Below are 23,880 nucleotides of genomic sequence, written 5' to 3'. Positions count from 1 at the left end.
TAGTGAGTTTTTAGCCCAGTTATAGCTAATTTCTAGTCAACAATGGGGGAGTAGTTGCTTCCAACAAGAGCACAAAAACAACATTTTCAGTCACCTCCTCGTCTGAAGGACAAGTGGATAAACAGGTTCATGTCAAACCCTGCATGTTTTTTTTCAAGTCTCATGGAATGTAGGCCTACATTGAACACCACACATTGACTGCAACTGTAGGCTGAATGATAGAACAGCTATTTCCATGTTACAATGTTATGGGATGCATTTTCTCCATTGTTTTTGATGGTAGGCCACTCTGGTAGGCCTACATCATGATCAAATAGCCACAGTAGCTGTAAACTGTAACTTAAAGTGGGTACAGCCTCAGTGTTCACAGTAAAACTGTAACTTAAAGTGGGTACAGCCTCAGTGTTCACAGTAAAACTGTAACCTAAAGTGGGTACAGTCTCAGTGTTCACAGTAAAACTGTAACCTAAAGTGGGTACAGCCTCAGTGTTCACAGTAAAACTGTAACCTAAAGTGGGTACAGTCTCAGTGTTCACAGTAAAACTGTAACCTAGTGGGTACAGTCTCAGTGTTCACAGTAAAACTGTAACCTAAAGTGGGTACAGCCTTAGTGTTCACAGTAAAACTGTAACCTAAAGTGGGTACAGTCTCAGTGTTCACAGTAAAACTGTAATCTAAAGTGGGTACAGTCTCAGTGTTCACAGTAAAACTGTAACTTAAAGTGGGTACAGCCTCAGTGTTCACAGTAAAACTGTAACTTAAAGTGGGTACAGCCTCAGTGTTCACAGTAAAACTGTAACCTAAAGTGGGTACAGCCTCAGTGTTCACAGGAAACGCGAGCCGGAAGTTGCACATCATTTTCACATGTTCAAGTTTGCACTCAGAAGACCAGAAATTTGCTCAGTGCCACAAAACATTTGAGGGAACACTGTTAGCAACCCATGCAGGTTGTTGCGTATTAGATCTCCCCTCTTTCTACATTTCTATGGGATATTTTAATCTCTGTCACATGAAACTGCTCGCATGTGCAGTGTGCTTTGACAAAGGTGTTTTCCATTACTGCCTTCTGCGCTTATAATGTGAATAAATAATAGTTTATCAACATTTTAAGCGAAACGTTCTGACCTGTTGCATCAGACTCATTGCTATATGAGTAAATGTGGACCGTTCTTCTAACATCTTCAAAGTGCGCGATAGAATTCAGCAAGAAGAACCGCACATTGTTGCATCCTCGACTAACAAGAGCTGCTATAATGAATGACCATATTCTAAATGTGATTTCTGTCATTCTGAGCACCGTGGGTGGACGCCCTAATCAGGTTACACACTCAATGCATATGGGTCCGGTAAATTTCTCAAATGTCTGGGAAATTAAAATGCTGCCGGTCAAATGTCCGGCCCCATATTTTCCTAACAGAAACCTGTGTGTATATTGGCATCAGTGCCCTGGTGTTCTGGACTGGAATGAACTGGTCATGTTCAGCGTTCCTGACTGCAGTTCCCATGTAAACAGAGCTGTCACCCTGACATGGACAGAGGAGGAGGATCAAAGAGGATAAGTCTCAGTGACACTCGGCAGAGACGTTTTTCCGAACCTGGACCACCGCACCACGACTCATCCTGTGCCACAGGAAACAGTCGCTGATGTCATGGAGAGAGTAGGGAGCGGATGAGAGGGAGAGATAAAGAGAGAGAAAAAGGGGAGGCCAAGTGAGAAAGTGTGTCTGTGTATGTGAGAGAGAGTTGGAGAGGAGAGAAAGTTAACCCAACCAACACTACCACTATCCTTCATTCTAATGAGAGGATGAGAAAATGGAGAGAATGATAGAGGGACAGAGAACAGAGAGAGGGGGGCTGGTTAAACCCCTGTCACCCCTATCCCAGGCTCTTATCATGTTAGTCCAGTTGGTTGAGGGGATGTTGGGGACAGAGGGAGTGATGGAGGGATGGAGGGAGTATCAACATGGAACCGTATCTGAGCAACTACCTCCAACACAACAGTATGGGATAGGCTGTGTCTACTGAAATTCAGCAGCCACCACTTTACAGCTAGATTTTCCATGCCCCCCCCCCCCAAACCACATCACACACACAAAAGCAGCATGTAGGCCACACATACACACACACAGGGACACGCACACACAAATGCAATAACCCACAAACACACACAGAAACATACGAGCACATTCACACACACACCCAACACAAAATAACTCACTCACCAAAAACCCCTAAGCGTGCTTTCTCATGCCAAACCCTCAGTCAACATTCAAACTCCGAGGGGCTTCCCAACAAAACACTATACAACATTGCTATGCCTCTTTCTCTCCTGTCTACTCTTTCTCTCTGCAATACAGAGATACCTGTAGCAAAAAATGAGAATGATGACAGAAGAGGCTTTCTGTGTGTGTGTGTGTGTGTGTGTGTGTGTGTGTGTGTGTGTGTGCACGACTGCGTGCGCATGTGTGTGTGAATGTATGTGAGTGTTCAGGTGTATGTGTGCTTGTGTGTGTGTTGTGTACCTGACTGGCCAGACGGGCGGGCTGTAGAGTGACTGACAGCTTCCCTGTAGCAGCAGGTGAGTGAAATGAGTACCTGGGATAGAGAGGGACGGGTTGAGACATGTCTGCCTCTGTTATTGTCTGAGGTGAGGTGCTGCTGTAGAGCTGCCTTATACAACTCACAAACACAGCAGTACTATCCTCTCTGTACACTTCTCAAATAATAAAATATAACAGGATAGAATGAAATCGAATAGCGCAGTGTTGCAGCAGTCTAAGGCACTGCATCGCAGTGCTAGAGGTGTTACTACAGACCCGGGTTTGATCCTGGGCTACAACCGGCCGTGAGAGGAGTCCCATAGGGCGGCGCACAATTGGCCCAGCGTCGTCTGGGTTTGGCCGGGGGGGCTTGACAAGTAGGCCATCATTGTAAATAAGAATTTGTTCTTAACTGACTTGCCTGGTTAAATAAAAATAAGTAAAGAATATGGCTGCACAGAAGTAGGTAATCCAAGCATACAGATATAGCTGCCTACTAGCAACATTCTTAAAGAGATTCTCCTGTGCTTTTTTAAAATACTTTTAAGCCAGTAGTTTTGAAAGTAGCGGTCACGAGAGCCAAAAGTGGTCCCCAAAAATTGCATACTACGCCACATACTCTGCTGTGTGTGCATCCTGCTAGCTGTCAATAAAATGGCGAGGGGCTGTGCTTCATTGGTTGAAACTCGAATTGCTAGGGGGCTGGCCCACATGGGGCGTAGCACAGCTTTTAGTAAACAGTAGCTTTCAAAATAGGGATTTTGTGGCTAATTTAAGTAAAACAGTTATTCTGCTTATAGATTATGCATGTACAGTATGAAGGACACATTGACACATCCAGCCAAAAGCGGGAGGTTTAAAAAATACTTACTAGTCACCAATGTTCTGGAGCATTTCTTTAAAGCCACTGCCAGTCAAGCTCTTCAGCTCCTCTACCAGTGTTTAAAAAGCTGCTGCTGTGTACTCCCAGTCCACTTGTGCTAGCACCATATAATTTGCTCAGCATGCCATTGAGGTTATAAAGGCGACCAGATGTGTGTGTGGGGGGCACGCCTCCTGCAGCTATGCTATATATGCCATTACTGTACTCTCCTACTTTACAGTGGTAGTAATTCTAGGTGCATGTCCAAACAGATTGCTCTCACTCGCACACACCATTTTGAACACAGTCCTGGAGCCTTGCTTTTTCCCAGCAATGTGCTAATGCTAATGCCATCACCACCACAGACAGTGCTGGAGGCCCAGTCCCTTCTAGACAATTTCCTGGACAAAATGTTTAAACTTGGTGTAAACTTGGCCGTAGAAAACCTAAACAGTATATCTGACCTCTCAGCTTCCCTATCAAATCTAAAAATGTCAAGCAGACAACCTAAGAAAATTAACAACAATGACAAATTGTTTGATGAATAATGCAAAAACCTAAGAAAGAAATTGAGAAACATATCCAACCAAAAACATAGAAACGCAGAAAACCTGAGCCTACGCCTTCACTATGGTGAATCACTAAAACAATCCAGAAATAACCTACGGAAACAGAAGGAACAGCACGTCAGAAATCAGCTCGATGCAATTGAAGAATCCATAGAATCTAACCACTTCTGGGAAAATTGGGAAACTCAAAACAAACAACAACACAAAGAGTTATTTATCCAAAACAGAGATATATCGATAAACCACTTCTCCAATCTTTTGGGCTCCATAACAAAGAACAAAGAACAAACAGCAAAAACATATACATGATCAAATAAAAATTGTAGAATCAACTATTAAAGACCCACGGGATTCTCCAACTACATTGAAGGAACTACAGGACAAAATACAAACCTTCCAACCCAAAAAGGCCTGTGGGGTTGATGGTATCCTAAATGAAATTATAAAATATACAGACCACAAATTTCAATTGGCTATACTTAAACTCTTTAACATCTTCCTCAGCTCTGGCATATTCCCCAATATTGACTTGCCTAGTTAAATAAAAGTAAAATTAAAAAATTAAAATACTGTACAATATTTGGAACCAAGGACTGATCACCCCAATCCACAAAAGTGGAGCCAAATTTGACCCCAATAACTACCGTGGGATATGCGTCAACAGAAACCTTGGAAAAATCCTCTGCTTTATCATTAACAGCAGGCTTGTACATTTCCTCAGCAGAAACAATGTACTGAGCAAATGTCAAATTGGCTTTTTACCAAATGACTGTACGACAGACAACATATTCACCCTGCACACCCTAAATGACAAACAAACAAACCAAAACAAAGGCAAAGTCTTCTCATGCTTTGTTGATTTCAGGGGCCTGCTATACAAATTGATGGACAGTGGTGTTGGGGTAAAAACATACGACATTATAAAATCCATGTACACAAACAACAAGTGTGCGGTTAAAATTGGCAAAAAACACACACATTTCTTTCCACAGGGGGTGTGAGACAGGGATGCAGCTTAAGCCCCACCCTCTTCAACATATATATCAACGAATCAGCACCTGGCCTCACCCTACTAGAATCTGAAGTCAAATGTCTACCGTTTGGTGATGATCTGGTGCTTCTGTCCCCAACCAAGGAGGGCCTAGAGCAGCACCTAGATCTTCTGCACAGATTCTGTCAGACCTGGGCCCTGATAGAAATTCTCAGGAGGACAAACTAAACTAAAATGCTTTTTTGCCCTAAACAGGTAGTACACAGTGGCAGGATACCTGACCACTGTGACTGACCCAAAATTAAGGAAATCTTTGACTATGTACAGACTCAGTGAGCATAGCCTTGCTATTGAGAAAGGCCGCCACAGGCAGACCTGGCTCCATGAGAAGACAGGCTATGTGCACACTGCCCACAAAATGAGGTGGAATCTGAGCTGCACTTCCTAACCTCCTGCCCAATGTATGACCATATTAGAGACACATATTTCCCTCAGATTACAGACCCACAAAGAATTTGAAAACAAATCCAATTTTGATAAACTCAAATATCTATTGGGTGAAATACCAGTGTGCAATCACAGCTGCAAGATTTGTGACCTGTTGCCACAAGAAAAGGGCAACAAGTGAAGAACAAACACCATTGTAAATACAACCTATATTTATGTTTATTTATTTTCCCTTTTGTACTTGAACTATTTGCACATCGTTACAACACTGTATATAGACATAATATGACATTTGTAATGTATATATTATTGTGGAACTTTTGTTAGTTTAATATTTACTGTTAACTTTTTATTGTTCATTTTACTTTTGTTTATTATCTATTTCACTTGCTTTGGCAATGTAAACATATGTTTCCCATGCCAATAATCACCCTTAATTTGAAATTGACAGAGACTGAGGTAGACATGATTAAACACACACACTTGCATACCCACACATACATGCAAACACACATGCATACAAACCCTTTTTCACATGCATCAACACCTGCGTGCACACACAGTATTGGTTTCTTCATTATGTTCTCTTCTTTTCAGAGGTCAGTAATGTGACATGCCATAGACAGACAGTGCTGTTGCCACCATGGAGTTGGCTTGCATTTCTATATGACGCTTGCATAGACCTTGGACTCAACACTCATCTGCTCTCTCCTTTCATTCTCTTTCATGGCCTTGCCTTGAGCTGTTTCGTCATCTGAATTCTCCACTTCTCTGAAAATGTGCTCTCTGGTAACTGTTATATGCATGGTGTAACACAGCTATTGCAGCCTACATGGAGAGAAAACCAGACACACAATACGGTCTAAGCCTATTTCTAGCCTAGGCCTACCCAAGACAGCAGATGTTTTTGATGAGTTTTCGTTTTTGGAAGCAAACACAAAAGCGCATTGAACAGATGAACCCTTTCCCACTACAGGTCGCGGCTTGCCCTGAAACCCCGCCGCGAGACCCCCTGGAATGTTCCCGTTTGGCTGACGAAAAAAAGTTGCTCTACGTGGACAGGCAGGCAGCCGAGGCGAACGCATATGGCCTTCACTTTGCCTGCTCCCTGCATAAAACTACTATTTACATGGGTTTAGCCTACCAAAGCAAGCTTTTGACTTGGCTGAATGAAGAATAACCCATAAAATAGTATTGCGATTTTAACATGGTAACAAAGCGCCGTTATTTTGTTGCACTAAAAGCGTTCCCTTGAAAGGAAACAAATCAATAAAAAGCAGCCAAAGCCAATCGACTGGTAGAGACACCCACCGTATTTCCTTTGCTACATGCCGAAATTGTGTCTGCGCTGAGGAAATTCTGCGAGCTCGACGGAGTGGAACGGCCTCCTCAAATCCTCAAAATTGAGTTAATCCTCAAAACAGTTTTAATCTCCATTTCCATTTGTCAAAATTCTGTTTGAAATTGTTAAAATTAAGTATTTTATTCCAGAATACACAAAATCTGTCGAAAAGGAGAATAAATAAAAAACTCCAAAGGAACTTTACCCCTCAAGATGCGAGTCGTAGGCTATATCCTAATCTTCAACTGAGTGAAGTTCATGAGCCCCAAAAGCAAAACAACATTCGGCAAAGTTATCCAAGTTGTGCCAAAAATATAAAAAAGTAGGTGATCGACTTTCCCTTAGACCCTGGGTTTTGTGATATAACGTCGACTCCACAACTCCGGAGCAGCCGAGAGCAGCGCATAGGTTTAGATACGTAGCCTATGTCCCGTCCCTTCTGACATCACATCATGGAATTTCAGGAATGCAAGGCTAACGGAGAAGTGGCGGCTCCTCGTTTAATGGTTTTAGGCGAGAGATGACTAAACAGGGAACAAAGGGGACCCGCTTATATATTTATGTCCTTTCGCCTTTGTTAGTAGTCTAGCCTATATTAAAAGCCTTTCAAACGAACAGTTCCTGCTACTTTTTCTCCTTCAATTCAATAAAGAAATTTCTCTTAGGAAATGTAGTAAACTATCATTTATTTGGAACGTCTCTAATTATTTATTTATTTAATATTTCATAGGCATTAGCATTTTTTTCTAATCAACACATGTCCCAACATAATCTGATGAGAAATGGGTCGGATGCTTTATTATCACCATTAACTAAAACTGACTTTTGGCGACTGTTAGTTTGGATTAGTAACCAAACTGCATCCTCTGGTGGCCATATCCTTTCTGGTTCAGATTGACTTTGGGGAAAGCAATAATATGATGAAAAACAAATCCTGATCATTGCCGTACCAAGCATATGCACTCAGTTTCAGTCATATAAACTACCTAGACTCTATTAATTGAGAATCAATTGAATTAATAGATATATTTAAGTGCATTAAACAACATTAGGTCTGTACATGCAGGCCAGGCGCCAGAACGAATCAGTTGGACTTTATTTTATTTTTATAGGCGGGCCCGTTTTTTTCACGGGACCTCTTGTGTGCATGCACTTTACCATACGGACACATTGATAGCCTACACCACGATCCACTGGCGGCTAAAGAAATTAGCGCATGGAACTTTGAGATAGATTTATAAGCTAAAATCACCAATATAGGCTATGTGGGGCAAACTCCCCCCAATTTTTGTTTATGCATGCCAGCAAAGCAAAGCAATACAACACAAAACAATACATTGATTGCACTATAACGGTGTTAAACGGTGCCCACTAACTGTTAGGGCCAACATAAAGCTGTTCCAACAGCATAGCTTTCTTTTCAGCACCATGGAGTGAATCCTTACCGCTGCTACACCTGGCATCTGGCAACTCAACAGTTCATTCAGCCTCATTTCCTGCCCTTTTTAAAAGCATAGCTCATATGGCTGACTTGCTTAAACAAATGTGGTTTCTACTGACAATTGAGACACAACTATGGCATAAGGGAACGACGTGCGGATAGAGGCAATCCATAATATTGATTAAGACATTAATGAGCAAGCTAGGACAGACGTAGTCAATATAACTATTTGCATTTTTGAAATGTACAGTGAAATAATTCAGAACATGGGCCATTCTTACAGTATTCTCCCTGTACACCAAGTCAGAACTGTAGGATAAATAAAGGTTGCATATAACCAGACAATGAAAGCTTTTACAATATTTGATGACTACATTTCTCTAAAGCATGCTATAGGCTACATGTGCACCACCAAGTCAGAACAGTAGGGGAAATTAAGAGGTAAAAATAGACTAAACTATTAGAGTGAGGCACATGGGCTACTAACAGTTTACTACAGAACATACAGTTAGTATTACTTTCTTAGCTACAGTATACATATCTCCCTGGCATATTACATAATTTATGCAGCAGCATACAAGACATTTTTGGGCTCACCTTGTTGTGCTGTGCTCATTTGAACAGGAAGGTGGCACGGCGGTCCTTCTTGTGGGCAAAATTTTGTCAAAGTCTGGCATTCTCTGGATTTATGGTGCTTTCAAGACAACTGGGAACTCTGAAAAAGGTGAATCATGACATCAGTGATCTTCAGGTCGGAGCTCTAGAAAGAGGCCAGAGTTCCCAACTTGAAATTTCGAGTTGGATGACCGTTCAAAACTTATTTTCCCAGTCGGAGCTAGTTTTTTCCAGAGTTCCCAGTTGTCTTAAACTCACTGAAGTCTAAGAGTTTCCATTTGTTTTGAACCCAGCAGAAGTCATGCTGGATTGACAGCATGGCCAACGTATTCAACCTTTTCTGGCCAATGGTGTGTTGCAAGTGAATGTTAAATCCAGACTTGGACCAGACACCCTCTCCCCTGAATAGCAGGCTAGTGATTGCTTTGCAAATCTTTCAGTTAGCCACTGATTCCTTCCTGTCACGTGCTCCCTCTCCGGCCTCTAGGTCACCAGGCTGCTCGTCAAGGCACACACCTGTCACCATCATTACACGCATTAGCGTAATATGACACTCACCTGGACTCCATCACCTCCTTGATTACCTGGCCTATATATGTCACTCCCCTTGGTTCCTTCCTCAGGTGTCATTGTTTCGGTTTCTGTGTCATGTTTGTGCGTTGTTCGTGGTTCCTTGTGGTTCCTTGTTTTGTATTATGTTTCATGTATTTATTAAAACACTTTCTCCTGGAACTTGCTTCCCGACTCTCAGCGCACTCGTTACACTTCCAAACCACTCATTGTTAAATATGCAATTTCCAACTTGTTGTGTAATGTCCAATGGCCGATGAGCACCGATACGTTTTATCTAGAATTTCTCTTCATATGACAAGGATTGAAAAGGATTTGCCAGTAGATTGTCAACGTGATTCATGATGATGACTGCTTGCTAGCTAACAGTCTGATGTTGACATGATCAGTCCAATCAAAGATACAGTAGATATAACTTGATTTTACGTAATTTTGTCTGATGCCAATGACCTTGAGCCTTCATGGATGGGCACTTCTAATATAAATCTATGGCAGCACCCAAGGGGCTTGAATTTTCAATCTCTCCCCGTAGATTTTACAGTGACGTAGTGTCCCCATGAGTGACAGAACACTGAGCCAATCATAGCGCAACTAGAGAACATTACCTACCCCTACGCTCCATATTTTCCGCTGGCTGCCCCACCACCACAGAAAGCACTGAGCTAGGCTGAAACACCTGCTTTTTGGAGCTGCCTTCCTCAAGAAAGCAAAAAAGAGACCATGCTTGTACGTGGCTTTATTAACTCAATGATTCTTTTTCAACATTGTTTGCAAACTCATATGTGACACATATTAATGCCAAAATAACATGCAAAACAGGCAACAACTTATTTTTATTTAAACGGGTGGGGCTCAACCATACACATGCTCATTTCCCTGAATGACGAGTTGCCACTGCTATAGGCCAATGCAGCAGTAGGCCTATAGCTTCCATTGTCAACTAAGTAAAATACATAGGCCTAAGACAACAAATGAAAACTGTACAAAATATCCAGATAAAAATGCAGTTTTTTTCAATCGCATTAATTTCTCTACTCTGCCTGTCTGCCTCCCTTTCTCTGTCTTGACTTGAGCCATCACTATTGAAGTGCAACATTGTATCAACTCAGCAGGTGGGCGTGCTTAGGCGCCTGTGTTCACTCAAGTTAACAGGACAGAGAAACCACACACATGCTCATTGCTCACATGGAGCACTCCAAACAAAAGACAATTAGAAAACTGGCCAAAATCCTAAATGATGGTTATGAAATTAACCAAAACTTGTTTCTCACAAGGGTAGCAGGTTGTGAAGTCTGCAAACAACCTTTCCACTCTGACAATGAGAACAGTAAATGACTGTAATGCATGCATTAACATACACTATTCATACAAAAGTAGTTGGACACCCCTTCAAATGAGTGGATTTGGCTATTTCAGCCACACCCGCTGCTGACAGGTGTATTGTGAAGTGGAAACATCTAAGGGCAACAAGTGGTAGGCCACACAAGCGCACAGAACGGGTCTGCGAAGTGCTGAAGCGCATAGCGCATAAAAATCATCTGTCCTTGATCGCAACACTCACTACCGAGATCCAAACTGCCTCTGGAAGCAACATCAGCACAAGAACTGTTCGTAGGGAGCTTCATGAAATGGGTTTCCATGGCCAAGCAGCTTCACACAAGCCTAAGATTACCATGCGCAGAAGCCTAAGATCACCATGCGCAATGCCAAGCGTCGGCTGGAGTGGTGTAAAGCTCGCCGCCATTGGACTCTGGAGCATTGGAAACGCATTCTCTGGAGTGATGAATAACGCTTCACCATCTGGCAGTCTGACGGACAGGAGAACGCTACCTACCCGAATGCATAGTGCCAACTGTAAAGTATGGTGGAGGAGGAATAATGCTCTAGGGCTGTTTTTCATGGGTCGGGCGAGGCTGCTTAGTTCCAGTGAAGGGAAATCTTAACACTACAGCATACAATGACATTCTAGATGATTCTGTGCTTCCAACTTTGTGGCAACAGTTTGGGAAGGCCCTTCCTGTTTCAGCATGACAATGCCCGTGTGCACAAAGTGAGGTCCATACAGAAATGGTTTGTCGAGATCGGTTTGGAAGAACTTGACTGGCCTACACAGAGCCCTGACTTCAACCCCATCGGACACCTTTGGGATGAATTGGAACGCCGACTGCAAGCTAGGCCTAATCGCCCAACATCAGTGCCCGACCTCACTAATGCTCTTGTGGCTGAATGGAAGCAAGTCCCCGCAGCAACATCCAGTGGAAAGCCTTCCCAGAAGAGTGGAGGCTGTTAAAGAAGCAAAGGGGCACCAACTCCATATTAATGTCCATGATTTTAGAATGAGATGTTGGACGAGCAGGTGTCCACATACCTTTGGTCATGTAGTGTAAATGAATGTAACCAAATGACGGTTAAACATGTCGGCCTACTGGTTACACATGTAATGTGAAATTGATCAAGCAATCAAAGGGCAAACAATTCAATGAAACAATGAATGTGCAAGAATTGATGGGAGACAGTGGAGCACATTCTGGAGAGCTGAATGCATGCATTCTGAAGAGAGACGCCCATTTCTTTGCCACACAACATTTTTAATAATACTCAAAGACACCTTATCTTCACACATTTGAGATGCTTTTCACTGACAACCGCAACTCAATAATCAAGCCCTATATTGCCACGTGCGCTGCCCAAATTGCTGGCTTCCCAAATGGACATAGGCCAACGCACTTCTGAAACACTCCACAGCTATTTAAAATTCAAATAAGCTTATGATCCTGTGTGGCTAACTCAAGCTCTCTGGTAAAGTATTCTGAATGATTTTACTTAGACTGGAGTAATTATATAATTTTGGCAAAACATCAATTTACTTTAAGGGAAGCCAGCATCAGAACAGTGCACTGTGCACCCGCCAACTTTCCTTTCTAATTGGCAAGTGGCTGAAACCAGAGATGTTAATATAATGACGAGATTATTATGTGTCTGCCCTAACAATGCGAATCGTTCCAAATGCGGGAATGCAGGCGACAAGCTAAAGTTGGCATAGAAACGCATTAGGTTATTCAGGACAGATTTAGGCGAGAGTGATCCTTCTCGCTTTGCCTCTTCCTCTCTTCTGAAACTAGCGAGCGAAACAAGCGCGGCTCTTTCTTACTATATGTAGCCCATGTGTCTGATGCTGTCTGGCCAAAAAGAGTATTGCATGCCTTACTCCTTTTGTTCAGACAGCATCAGATACGGTCTACACATACGGATACGAAGGGGCGTTGTTTCGCTCTCTCGGATGCTTTATGTGAGATTGATGCGCCTCTGTTGGCGAGCATCTCGGTCAAATAAATGATCAGTATTTCAATATTTTATTTGGATGGGCAAGGAGGTACGGTAGGGAGGGCCAGGCCCCCTAAGGCTCACCCATAATGCCATCCCTGGCTACAAGGAACATAAAACAACATACAGCTAACATTCACATATTCTTTTTCTTCTAGAGATCAATTTCCATTGTTTTAGGTGGCAATTCATTTTGTGTGACATGCTGGTCATGTAGGCAACTTAAAGGTCCATTGCAGCCATTTTATCTCAATATCATATAATTTCTGGGTAACAACTAAGTACCTTACTATGATTGTTTTTAATTATAATGGTACAAAATAAACCAAAACGGCTTCTTAGCAAATAGCAGTTTTGCTAGGACTGGCTGGGAGTGGTCTGGGTTGGGTGGGGAAACTGAAAACTGAAAACTAGCTGTTATTGGCAGAGAGGTTTAAAACTCTCTTTGTAATTGGTCTATTAACTCATTTACCACCTGGTGATGTCACCAGTCAGGCCAGAACACCATCCCACCAAAACAGGTTGAAATTTCAGTGGTCTTTTCAAACAGCTCTTACACTAAAAGGGAAGTATCCTCATTTTCACAATTTCACAGGATTATTCCAACCTCATAATGTGGAAATATATATAAAACATAGGACATTTTATTTTTTAGGTGCACTGGGCCTTTAAGTAAGCTCTTTAAGTAAGCATGGGCATTTGGAACTAATACCCTGCCCTGAACTTTAGTCACTGTTACTAGCCGGCTACCACCCGATACTCAACCCTGCACCTTAGAGACTGTATTGTATATAGTCATTGCACACTGGTCACTTTAATAATGTTTACATGCTGTTTTACCCACTTCATATGTATATACTGTGTCCTAGTCAAGGCTTATCCTATATAACTACTGCTGTACTCACCTTTTCTATTCATATACTGTCCATAATGTCTATACACACCATCATATACATATATATTTATATTCCGGACTCTGACATTGCTTGTTCTAATATTTCTACCTTTCTTAATTCCTTTCTATTTCGTTTTTGGATTTGCGTGTATTGTTTTGTGTTTTTAAGTATTACTGCACTCTATGTGTACGTGACAAATACAATTTGATTTGATAACCCACATGTACCTGCAGAGGGAGACAAAGCACTTATTTTCACTAGCTAGACGACAGAAGAATGGTCTACCTCTGCTAACCACAGAGTCTATTTTGGTGTTAGGAGATAATTGCACATTTAGTTGGGAAGGTATAAAACTACTATGTGGAGTCCCAATCTGTATAATGTTTTGTAAATTCAACCAAAAGTAGTACAGCAGTAGCATATAGTTTATTGATCTCTACATGTCTTTGTGTGGTTAATCAAATTAAAGTATAGGCTATTTGTCATATGTACAAGATAATAATATAAACATATACCATTTACCATGTGTTATTTACTCTCATTATTATTATAAACATGAAAAACGAACACATTGTCTGTTTATTATTTTGATTAGTAAATAAATTTGTGCAACTCATCCCCTCAGCTTCCCAATGCAATATTTCTCCACATATTCCCCTGTTGTGTATACTGGGGATCTATACTGAGGTCTGGTTCCCCCTGGTTCATTTGGATCATTACTGAGTGCATAATTCTTGCCCCATTACGTGCAATGGTAATGGTTGACTCAACGCTTTAGAATGATGGTCCTCTGTAGCTCAGTTGGTAGAGAATGGCACTTGCAATGCCAGAATAGTTTGTTTGATTCCCGGGACCACCCTCAGGTAAAATGTATGCACTTATGACTCTAAGTCGCTTTGGATAAAAGCATCTGCTAAATGGCATATATTATATTACTAAATGGAGGAAAAGAGAGGAGGAAAAAGAGGAGTGGAGAGGGCAGAGTTGAGGACAGGATAAAGGGGTTAAAAATGTCCTCTCACCACCCAGTAGACAGACAAGCCTCTGAGCCCTGAGAGCTAAGGGCAGTCCTCAGTGCCTGATTAAAACTCAAGAGAGAAGAGGATGTGTGGAGATGTGTCAAATGCAGCTGGCATGATGTTTCTTATTTCTCTCGCTCTTTCTCACTGTTGCTCTCTCCCTGTCTCTCTCTCTCTCTCTTTGGCTCTCTCTATCTCTCTCTGTCTCTCTCTGTCTCTTTGGCTCTCTCTGTCTCTGTCTCTCTCTCTGTCTCTCTCTCTTTGGCTCTCTCTATCTCTCTCTGTCTCTCTCTGTCTCTTTGGCTCTCTCTGTCTCTCTCTCTCTCTGTCTATCTCTCTCTTTGGCTCTCTCTATCTCTCTCTGTCTCTCTCTCTCTCTCTTTGGCTCTCTGTCTCTCTCTCTCTCTCTTTGGCTCTCTCTCTATCTCTCTCTCTTTGGCTCTCTCTATCTCGCTCTGTCTCTCTCTCTCTTTGGCTCTCTCTGTCTCTCTCTGTCTCTCTCTCTCTCTTTGTCTCTGTCTCCTACTCTCTCTATATTTCTCCCTCTCCCTCTAAGTAAAGTTGAAGTGATGGAGTGACTCCAATCAAGTACCATCTTACCTGTCAAGACCAAATAATTTGAACACCGATTTTCAACTTTCTACTTTATTTTCATAATAAATTATTCATACATTTTTCAGATATAAATCATTCAAATGTTTTGTTTTAGCTTCACATACTCCAATATTTCACACACATTAAGTACAAAGAATCAAAGATTCTTCTTTAACAATTCTTTAATGATTTTTTATTGTGCAGCAAGGGGTAAAATGCAGACATTTTGGCTTTATAGCCTTTGTACTTTCTGTGCGTTCAAACTGTTCCAAATAGATTTTGCACACCTATTAGAAAGGAAATCTAGATAGCAATTTGGATGAGCTTCAAAATAGTTTTATTAATGAAATTTCACTGAAGTATCATACAATAACAGACAACTCCCCCTTGGTTTTAAACCCAGCAATCCAAAGGTCATTATTTCCATCCTCCAGTAGGCAGATATTCTCCTGATAAAGGGTCAGATATTCGACTTCTCTACTGCACTACATGCATTGTGTTAGCTGCCGATCCATGTTTAAATATGAGCCAAAAGGGCAGTCAAAAACACTCTCTGCTTTGCCCGACGACAAGCCAGGGTGACTCAGGAGTTCAGGGAAGCTTTCAGTTCCTCTGTAAGCCTCCTCATCTTCACCTGTTAAGCAACAACATAAGAATATAAAAAGTATTCAGGATAAAAGGATAATTGAGATTGATGTGTTGAAATACCACCACAGCAAACAGGAAATAATCGATTAAGCTCTGAAGACATTAGTAATAACATGAATATCCCAGGATATTCTGAATGCTCTTTAAGCCAACTAGCCCACTGTCTCTGTATAGCCTCTGGCAAATCCCTCTGCACAGCTGGATTTGATTTTAGTATTTCAAAAACGTGAAACTCTGTCACACGCATATTAAAGTGAGATTTGATTCAACTATAGTTGGCCAAAAACTCTTCAAGCCGATTTAGAGTACATGCTTATACAGGTGAGTGTTTTGATGTAGTACACTAGTATCAAGGTATCACCTACACCCAGTATCAGGTCATGTGTGCTCTAAGAAGCTATCATGGAGAGGCAGGTGCCACTTTGTGCCCATCTGAGGCAGGAGGAATAATGCCTGTGTGACGCCACTAATCTATGTATCATCCTACATTCTTGGGAAAAAAGGTGCAATCTAGAACCTAAAATGGTTCTTCTGCTGTCCCCATGTCACGATCGTTGTTGTAAGAATTAGACCAAGGCGCAGCGTGTGTAGAGTGCCACATGTTTAATAAATGAAACTCACCAAAACAATACAGAACAAAACGAACGTGAAGCTATGCAGTGCTCACAAGCAACAATACATGAACAAGATCCTATAAACAACAGGTGGGAAATGGCTGCCTAAATATGATCCCCAATCAGAGACAACGATAGACAGCTGCCTCTGATTGGGAACCATACCAAGCCTACATAGAAATGCAAAAACTAGAGTACCCACCCTAGTCACACCCTGACCTAACCAAAATAGAGAATAAAAAGGATCTCTAAGGTCAGGGCGTGACACCCCATAGGAGAACCCTTTGAAGAACCCTTTTTTGGTTCCAAGTACAATCCTTTTGGTTCCCGTTAGAACCCTGTTGGGTTCCATGAAGAACCATTTCCACAGAGGGTTCTACATGAAAACCAAAAGTATTCTACCTGAAACCAAAAGCCGAAGAACCCATTTGGAACCCCTTTGGAACCTGTGTAGTGACAACATTAGTGTAGTCTGCCATACAGAGACCATTATCTGCCTTCTAAAAAGTGTGCAGTACCATGATACAGCTAAACCTGAAAAGCATCAGTTATGCTCAAAGGCTGTATATATCCAAGGCCTTTTCAAACTGAGAAACTGGCCATAAAATCACAACGCACACACACACACAGGGCTGTCTGTTTTAGGAACAATAAAAGCTAGGTTTCAGTTTCCCTTCCCCACTCAGACCACTCCCAGAAAGTCCTAGCTTAATTATTGCTTTATAAATTGCTAAGAAGATATTTTTGTAATTAAAAAAAATATTTTAATTGGTAACAATCACAGTAAGGTACTTACAGTTTTTTCCAACTGCTTACACACAAAATCTTTTCATGTCACACGATTTTTGAAACCTCTCACTCAAAGTGCAAAACTACACACCAAATATCCAAAACCATAAGCTATTTCTCAGCCTTTGACTCAGTTGTCAATTGCATAAAACACTTTTTTCAAAACACTACACACAATTCTCTACCTAAAACACAAAAATCTAACAGGAAGTGACTTGCTTTCCTTTTCCAAACACAACCAATCAAAATGCTACACTTATTCACCAGGTCACACACACACTCCTCACATGTGCAAACACTAATAGCTTAATAAGATCACTAACCAATCACTGCTTTACTGTAGTTGTAACGGAATTCCTCCTCCTCTTCATCCGAAAAGGAGGAGTAGTGATTCGACCAAAATGCAGCGGGTTGTGAATACATAATGATTTATTAAAGCAAACTACGAAACACGAAAACAAACACTTGGAAGGATTACAAAATAACAAAACAACGTAGACTGACCTGAACGTAAGAACTTACATGTAACACGAAGAACGCACGAACAGGGAAAACAGACTACACAAAAACCGAACGAACAAACATACCGAAACAGTCCCGTGTGGCGCAACATACACAGACACGGAAGACAACCACCCACAAACAAACAGTGTGAAAACACCTACCTTAATATGATTCTCAATCAGAGGAGATGAAAACCACCTGCCTCTAATTGAGAACCATATCAGGTACCCAAAACCAACATAGAAACAGAAAACATAGACTGCCCACACAAAACTCACGCCCTGACCAATAAACACATACCAAACAGAAAACAGGTCAGGAACGTGACAGAACCCCCCCCTCAAGGTGCGAACTCCGGGCGCACCCCTACAACTCAAGGGGAGGGTCTGGGTGGGCATCTGTCCGCGGTGGCGGCTCCGGCGGTGGACGAGGACACCACTCCACCACTGTCTTTGTCCCCCTCCTTAGCGTCCTTTGAGTGGCGACCCTCGCCCCCGACCATGGTCCAGGAACCTTCACCAACGCTCCTCTAAAATAGAGGAGACAACTCAGGACAAAGAGGTAGCTCAGGACAGAGAGGTAGCTCCGGACAGAGAGGTAGCTTAGGACAGAGGGACAACTCTGTACTAATGGCAGCTCCGGACTGAGTGGCAGCTCCGGACTGAGGGGCAGCTCATGACTGGAGGGCAGCTCATGACTGGAGGGCAGCTCATGACTGGAGGGCAGCTCATGACTGGAGGGCAGCTCATGACTGGAGGGCAGCTCATGACTGGAGGGCAGCTCATGACTGTAGGGCAGCTCATGACTGTAGGGCAGCTCATGACTGTAGGGCAGCTCTGGCAGCTCCTGACTGGCTGGCGGCTCTGGCAGCTCCTGACTGGCTGGCGGCTCTGGCAGCTCCTGACTGGCTGGCGGCTCTGGCAGCTCCTGACTGGCTGGCGGCTCTGGCAGCTCCTGACTGGCTGGCGGCTCTGGCAGCTCCTGACTGGCTGGCGGCTCTGGCAGCTCCTGACTGACGGACGGCTCTGGCGGCTCCTGACTGACGGACGGCTCTAGCGGCTCCTGACTGACGGACGGCTCTAATGGCTCGGGACAGACGGGCGGCTCTAATGGCTCGTGGCAGACGGATGGCTCAGAAGGCGCTGGGCAGACGGATGGCTCAGAAGGCGCTGGGCAGACGGATGGCTCAGAAGGCGCTGGGCAGACGGATGGCTCAGAAGGCGCTGGGCAGACGGATGGCTCAGAAGACGCTGGGCAGACGGATGGCTCAGACGGCGCTGGGCAGACAGATGGCTCAGACGGCGCTGGGCAGACAGATGGCTCAGACGGCGCTGGGCAGACAGATGGCTCAGATGGCACTGGGCAGACAGATGGCTCAGACGGAGCTGGGCAAACAGGCAGTGCAGAAGGCGTTGGGCAGACGGCCGACTCTGACCCGCTGAGGCGCACAGTAGGCCTGGTGCGTGGTGCCGGAACTGGTGGTACCGGACTGGAGACACGCACCTCAAGGCTAGTGCGGGGAGCAGGAACAGGGCACACTGGACTCTCGATGCGCACAGTAGGCCTGGTGCGTGGTGCCGGAACTGGTGGTACCGGACTGGAGACACGCACCTCAAGGCTAGTGCGGGGAGCAGGAACAGGGCACACTGGACTCTCGATGCGCACTATAGGCCTGGTGCGTGGTACCGGAACTGGAGGTACCGGGCTGAGGGCACGCACCTCAGGGCGAGTGCGGGGAGAAGGAACAGTGCGTACAGGGCTCTGGAGACGCACAGGAGGCTTGCTGCGTGGTGCCGAAACTGGAGGCACTGGGCTGGAGACACGCACCACAGGGAGAGTGCGTGGAGGAGGAACAGTGCGTACAGGGCTCTGAGGACGCACATGAGGCTTGGTGCGTGGTGCAGGCACTGGTGGTACTGAGCTGGGGCGGGAAGGTGGCGCCGGATATACCGGACCGTGTAGGCGTACTGGCTCCCTTGAGCACTGAACCTGCCCAACCTTACCTGGTTGTATGCTCCCCATCGCCTGACCAGTGCGGGGAGGTGGAATAACCCGCACCGGGCTATGTAGGCGAACCGGGGACATCATGCGTAAGGCTGGTGCCATGTAAGCCGGCCCAAGGAGACGTACTGGTGGCCAGATATGTAGAGTCGGCTTCATGGCACTTGGCTCAATGCTCAATCTAGCCCTACCAGTGCGGGGAGGTGGAATAACCCGCACCGGGCTATGAACACGTACAGGAGACACCATGCGCTCTACTGCGTAACACGGTGTCTGCCCGTACTCTCGCTCTCCACGGTAAGCCCGGGAAGTTGGCGCAGGTCTCCTACCTGACTTCGCCACACTACCCTTTAGCCCCCCCCCCCCAAAAAATTTTTGGGTTGTACTTGCGGGCTTCCAGCCTTGCTTCCGTGCTGCCTCCTCATATCGTCGCCTCTCCGCTTTAGATGCCTCCAGCTCCGCCTTGGGACGGCGACACTCCTCTGGCTCTGCCCAGGGTCCTTCTCCGTCCAGAATCTCTTCCCATGTCCAATCCTCCTTGACCCACTGCTGCTGTCGTTGCTGTCCGTTAACCCGCTGCTTGATCTGGGTTTGGTGGGTGGTTCTGTAACGGAATTCCTCCTCCTCTTCATCCGAAAAGGAGGAGTAGTGATTCGACCAAAATGCAGCGGGTTGTGAATACATAATGATTTATTAAAGCAAACTACGAAACACGAAAACAAACACTTGGAAGGATTACAAAATAACAAAACAACGTAGACTGACCTGAACGTAAGAACTTACATGTAACACGAAGAACGCACGAACAGGGAAAACAGACTACACAAAAACCGAACGAACAAACATACCGAAACAGTCCCGTGTGGCGCAACATACACAGACACGGAAGACAACCACCCACAAACAAACAGTGTGAAAACACCTACCTTAATATGATTCTCAATCAGAGGAGATGAAAACCACCTGCCTCTAATTGAGAACCATATCAGGTACCCAAAACCAACATAGAAACAGAAAACATAGACTGCCCACCCAAAACTCACGCCCTGACCAATAAACACATACCAAACAACAGAAAACAGGTCAGGAACGTGACAGTAGTATAGGCCTATAAATAGGTCAAAGGTCAGATGACCTGTTTTGAACAATGGATGCCAACAATGGACAGAGAGCAAGAGGAGTAGGAGGGAGAGGAAGAGGAAGAAGAGGACGAGGGCAAAGAAGAGAAGGAAGGAGAGCCATCTCTGATGAGATTAGGGCAACACTTGTTGATCATGTGATCAACCACGGTTTGACCATGAGAGAGGCTGGACTGAGAGTCCAGCCCAACTTGAGTCGATTTACAGTGGCGTCCATAATTCGAACCTTCAGAAATGAGAACAGGTATGCAACTATCTAATGACTATTTTAGCATTACAGTAATGTACTGTAAAATACGTATGACTGCATAGTATTGCATAAACATTTGTAACTCTAAGCCATCCATTTACTGCACTCTACTGTAAGTCGCTCTGGATAAGAGCGTCTGCTAAAATGACTAAATTCTTTTTTGAATGAATGAGGTTGGTTATCATGCGGTACTACATTTTTTTGTACATTGTTTACAGTTCCTATGTTGAACACATACTGTGTTTGAATTCTGTACAGAGTGGAAAGGCAAAGACATCATGGAGGACGAGGACGCTTGTTTACAGATGTACAAGAGACTGCAATTATAAATATGGTTTTGGCCAACAATACAATTAGGAATCGAGAGATAAGAGAGCATATCTTGAATAATGACACCATATTTAACAACATCAATGCTGTAAGCCTGTCGACCATACAACGCATCCTCCAACGGCACCGAGTGACGATGAAACAACTTTACAAGGTGCCATTTGAGAGAAACTCTGACAGAGTCAAGAATATGCGACATTACTTTGTAGAGGTATGTATGCAACACTACTTCCAGTACTTCAGACATACCATATTTACTCATCTGTATATCCTTTTGTCTGTTACAGAGAGTGTTGGAGCTGGATGCCCATGTAATTAGCCACGGAAGAAATGTAATAGGACAGAGGACAATTACCAATGTCCCTGGACAGCGTGGGGGTAATATAACTATGTGTGCTACCATCACTCAAAACGGGGTCCTCCATCACAATGCCACACCATGTACAACACCGGCCATATGCTCACTTTTCTGGATGCAATTTACACAATGCTTGTCCCTGATCCAGATCAGGAGCCTGCTAGATTTGTGGTTTTATGGGACAATGTTAGTTTTCACCAGGCTGTTCTGGTCCAAAACTGGTTTGCCACCCATCCACAATTTGTAGTTTTTTACCTACCCCCATATTCACTTTTTCTAAATCCCATAGAGGAATTCTTCTCAGCCTGGCGCTGGAAAGTGTATGATCGCCAACCCTATGCCCGCATGCCGCTTCTCCAGGCAATGGAGGACGCATGTGGGGACATAGAGGTTGCCTCTGTCCAAGGTTGGATAAGCCATGCTAGGAGATACTTCCCTCGATGTTTGGCAAGAGAAAACGTATCTTGTGATGTGGACGAAGTATTGTGGCCAGACCCAGGCCGGAGAAGAGATGAAGCGTAGCTTAGCACTGGTGACTGTTGGAAAAAACTAATTGTTAACCAGAAATGATTTGATATTGAGATAAAAAATGTCTGCATTGGACCTTTAAATACAGATCAATCCAAACAGGAGAGAGAACACCTTTGTTGCTGAAGGGGTCCAATCTCATTTTAGGGGTCCACACACACATATGCACGCACACACGCACGCACACACTCCCCCCTCTCTCTCTCTCCTTTCCCAGTTCCCCTTTTAATGTCAACCAAAACAACTTCGAAAATAGCCTTTTTTTCATTGCTATCTAATTAGTCTACAGCCTTGAACAGACTCAGTTGAACACGCAACACATAGCAGCTTATAAAACATCCCTGTTGCACACAACAAAGCAGCAACAGCTATTCCCTGCATGCAGACTAACTTAACAGTTACAATCGACTAATAACACGCTCATAAAATCAAAAAGAGATACTTAATTCACCCATAGGCCCTGAGCGGTTTGTGTGCTCATGGTTGATCTGATAAAGAGTTGGGAGAAGGGGTTTGAGTCATCCAAACAGACCATAATAGTGACTGGCTGGTCTGGAGTCCTCTCATCTCCTAGCACCGCTAACTGCTAATAATGGCTAACCACAGACACATGCCCCCGAGGTACAGTTAATACGTAAACCAGCGCTGGGCTACACACTAGATTAAAGTGTTCTGAATTAAATTAAACAGCTCCACTGGAGCTCCTGTTGCCTGATGCGACCTACTAAATCAGTTACAACAGTGTGCTTCTCTCCTGGTACCGAGGAGAGCGACAGTGTGGCCAGAGGTTTGTCCCAGCCTTGCCCTTTACCACCTGATTGAACTAGTCAACAAATCATCAACCCTTTCATTAAGCTGAATAGCATCAGGAGTGTTAGACTGGGCTGGAACAAAAACCACGCACACTGTGGTCCTCCAGGACCCGGCATGGACAACAGGCTAGAGAGGTCTGTCTGTGTGATTTGACTCTTTACCATCAATCAACTCATGCTTTGCATACGATCCCAAATATCACAACTCTAATGTTCCTGTATGTATTTCTCTCAAATAGAAGTTCCATGCATCTTACTTAGTGCCAGAGCATTTTTTAAAATTAAATATGACGCTGAGTATCAGCCCCCTGTCAAGCTGTCACCCTGTGAAGCCAGTGTACAGACATCATGATCCATGATGACAGGGCTAGAAGCTAAACTAGTGTACAGACATTATGGTCCATGGTGACAGGGCTAGAAGCTAAACTAGTGTACAGACATTATGGTCCATGGTGACAGGGCTAGAAGCTAAACTAGTGTACAGACATTATGGTCCATGGTGACAGGGCTAGAAGCTAAGCTAGTGTACAGACATTATGGTCCATGGTGACAGGGCTAGAAGCTAAACTAGTGTACAGACATTATGGTCCATGGTGACAGGGCTAGAAGCTAAACTAGTGTACAGACATTATGGTCCATGGTGACAGGGCTAGAAGCTAAACTAGTGTACAGACATTATGGTCCATGGTGACAGGGC

General features: G+C 43.9%; 1 protein-coding gene across 1 annotated transcript in view; it reads right to left on the bottom strand.

The window, feature by feature from the left end:
• The window catches only part of LOC120019040 (tyrosine-protein phosphatase non-receptor type 14-like), a 99,690-nt gene extending 92,531 nt beyond the window's left edge, over positions 1-7,159 (bottom strand). The window contains exon 1 of the mRNA XM_038962260.1: positions 6,957-7,159. The gene's annotated coding sequence lies outside the window, so the exon portion shown is untranslated. The remainder of the gene's footprint in view (positions 1-6,956) is intronic.
• Positions 7,160-23,880: the final 16,721 nt, after the last annotated feature.

Source organism: Salvelinus namaycush, chromosome 24 (genome assembly GCF_016432855.1).
Source record: "Salvelinus namaycush isolate Seneca chromosome 24, SaNama_1.0, whole genome shotgun sequence".
Lineage (NCBI taxonomy): Eukaryota > Metazoa > Chordata > Actinopteri > Salmoniformes > Salmonidae > Salvelinus > Salvelinus namaycush.
This window is presented reverse-complemented; position numbering and strand designations above follow the sequence as displayed.